Source organism: Propithecus coquereli, unplaced genomic scaffold, assembly GCF_000956105.1.
Source record: "Propithecus coquereli isolate 6110/MARCELLA unplaced genomic scaffold, Pcoq_1.0 Scaffold326, whole genome shotgun sequence".
NCBI classification, from domain to species: Eukaryota; Metazoa; Chordata; class Mammalia; order Primates; family Indriidae; genus Propithecus; species Propithecus coquereli.
The window spans coordinates 828,335-831,711 of NW_012148908.1; positions in this window are offsets into that span (position 1 = coordinate 828,335).

Sequence of the window (3,377 nt, forward strand, 5' to 3'; positions counted from 1 at the left end):
TATTACTATTAGATCATACCCTTTTGTCCTCTAATTATACTTCTCCACGATTGTGCATAAAAAATGCAGTTTTCCCTGGGTCTTTGAGTCTTCATTTCTGAAGGCTCCTGTGTCTCATAAAACTTGTATTAAGTAAATTTATATGATTTTCTCTTGTTAATCTGTCTTTTGTTATAGGGGTGCCAGCCATAAACCTTGTTATGGGTAAAGAAAATATATTACTTTTTCTGCCGACATGCACTAAAGAAGCAAGTTGATGTGTACAACAGAATTCTACAGGTTGTGGAGGCCCTCTCTGAAGGCAGGAGAACAGGAGAGCTGATACTGAAAGGTCTATTTGAAAAGCTGCATAGGAAGTAAGTAGATTACTAGAGGTCCTCCCCTATTTCTTTCAACCGAAAGATTACCCTCACGCACACTGGCATTAAAGAAGATGTTTATTCTCTGGAAAAATTTAATAAAAAAGGCTCTGGACCAAGAAAGGAAAGGAATAGATGGAGGATGGAAGCAGAGTATTAGGTCTTCACTATTCAAAGTATGGTCGACGGACTAGCAGGATTGATGCCCCCTGCAACCTTGTTAGAAATTCAGAAACTCAGATTCTATACTAGACATATGAAATAATCTATATTTTACCATATATTTGTATGTCTATTGCTCAAGAAGCAATGATCTATGGTATTAATTCTTAAAATGTGCAATATAGGCCAGTTCCAGAACAAAGATCTACAGATGCTGACATTTCAGGGAAGTTCCTGTGGAAGAGATAGCTAGCTGGCAGCAAAATTAATGCTCCCTCTTCCACAGCTTAGTATTATCATCGGGAATCAGTTGCCTAGGTTGATACTGTGTTTCCCAGCCCACTCCATACTAGACGCGTAGCACTATAAGTGTAGAACTATTCTGGCCACTCTAGTTTGAGCAAATGTGTGTCAGTTCCAGGCCCAGGGTTTAAAAAGTAATGTATTTTCTTCTAAGTTCTCTTTCCCTTTTTGTCACATGGGTACTACAACATCCTGGGGATAGCACGATCACAAGATGAAGAAAGTGAGTGTTTTTGATTCTCTGAAGAAAACATTCACCCATTAACCAGAGAAGCGAATGATAACAAATTTCTGTCACGTGAAAGCCTTTACACATTTAGGATCTATTTGTTATAGAATCTAGCCATCCTTTAACCAATACAAATATATGGGTATGTATCTGATCAATTCGTGGCGAAGTCCAGGAATCTCAATTGGTAAGTTGAGTTCTGTACAAAGTTTCCAATACCCACTTTAGTGCCTGATCCTTAAATATGAATGGACAGCAGACATGATAAAATATTCCAGGAAAGCCTGTAAAGCTTCTAAAAGACAAATTATAGGCAAATAGGAAAACAGGAAAATGGAAAAAAAGTGATTATTAACACAACCAAGAATAGCAAAACATTATACAAGAAAGAATAAGTATCAAGATACAGATTACATGATTCATATGAGCAATTTTTACTAAGTCAAAATAATACAAGCAGCAAACACTGGTTTGATAAATAATTGTACTGTAACTGTATTGGGCAGAAGAGTGAGGAGAGAGAGTGTGGGGAGGTTGGGGATACAAGAGAGAGAAGTCTTTATCTTCAAACTAAAATTGCATGGCTACATTTAAAAAAATCAAGAAATAGCAATATAAGCGCTTATTTATGTATATTGAAGTAAGTACAAGAACATGCAGTTAAAGAGTTGGAAATGTGGGGCTCTCCAGACTCTGTGGTGAGAAGAGGTAGAAAGGGTGGATGCAGTTTTGAGATTCTAAGACTTACCAGGCATTTTAGCTTTTTAAATAATGTACATGTGTAACTGAGAAAAATAAAAATTAAATAAAAAATATAAAGCAATGTGAGTTATTTTACTTTTCTTCTTATTTAACTCAACATAGTAGCATTTTACTTTACTTGAATCAGTTAATTGTACAATTCTGAATTTTTTTTTTGCTATCCAATTCTACCTATCCCCAAATTTTGTCCATTTGCTCAATTTGAAATGAAGGTCTATGTTTTCATGGGAAGGCTTGTTTGTTAAATTTGCATATATAGAAACACAAATAAACATAAATAAAGATAGATATGGAATGAGAAGTCTTCACTTATTCCATTAAAAGTATTATTTTACCATAAATATTCTGTAAGTTGCCTCTAAAATAATTGATTGTCTAGTTAAATCACTAAAAATATCAAATAATGAAATTGCTTTTAATATACTGTGACTCTTAGAGGAGGTAAGAGAGATAAGAAATTAAATAAGAATAAAATCTTACCTTATCAAACCCTAAACAATGTGCCGTTAAATCATACATGTCATTTTGAACCATGATAAACAATCTTCAGTGGTGAGGCTTCAAACCTAAATTAAAATATAGTATTTACATGAACTAGGAAATATCAGGTATAACACAGCAACTGAGGGTGTTTCCCTCAGTTTCCCCTTAGAAATTTTTGCTCAATTCCTTACGAAACATAAACCTTCTCTGTGTATAAATACCAGGCCTATGCTGCATGGCAGGCATGATTAAGTCCATAATGGGACAGGATGAGCCAGAAGACCTCAGTCCTAAAATAGCTTAATGCCATACTAAAAGTGAAATTTCAAGTCAAAATATTGAACATTATAATTGATAGATTTGTTATTGAATAGCTAAGAAGAATTTCTTTTTAAATCTGTGATTACTTTACATTTATGACAATGTTTTTTCACCAAAATTACCAGCAATATACAAAATGCTCCTGCTAGTGTGGAATACAAGTTTCCAAAAGATTTATTGCCACAATGTGTTGATGCATTGTTTCATTACTGTTACTCCTGCCATAGATTATAAAAAGGAACAATTATTTCTCGACTTCAGTCTGATCCCAGAGAGTAGACACAGATAGAGGATCAGAGATAGAAAGCAAGCTGAGACCGATTCACTTCACCCTTGTATTTCTAAAGATTGCAGCTTCAAAAAACAAAATCATCCCATGCAGTAATTATATTTTGTCACTTTACATAATAATACAGCTTGCAGTCTACTTCTGTTTTCAAAATCACCTGGAGATTGCAAATTGCTCTCGCAATTATCTGATTTTCTGTCTGACTGAGACAGTGTTTCTCAACTGAGTTTCTCAACTGAGGCTGGTCACCCTGGGGAGACTTCAATCATTGCATGGGGATGTGAAAGTCAACCCAAAGAAAAGAGTGCTATATTTCTCTGCTTACTAATTATTTTCACTAATGGCTGAGAAAGCCAAAGCATTTAATTAGGAATTTGAGTACTTTTTTTAATGAAGTATATCATTTCTCTTCCATATGGTGTCATCAAAAGATATGTTTCACTTGCATTCAGTGGAAGATGTAATTTAT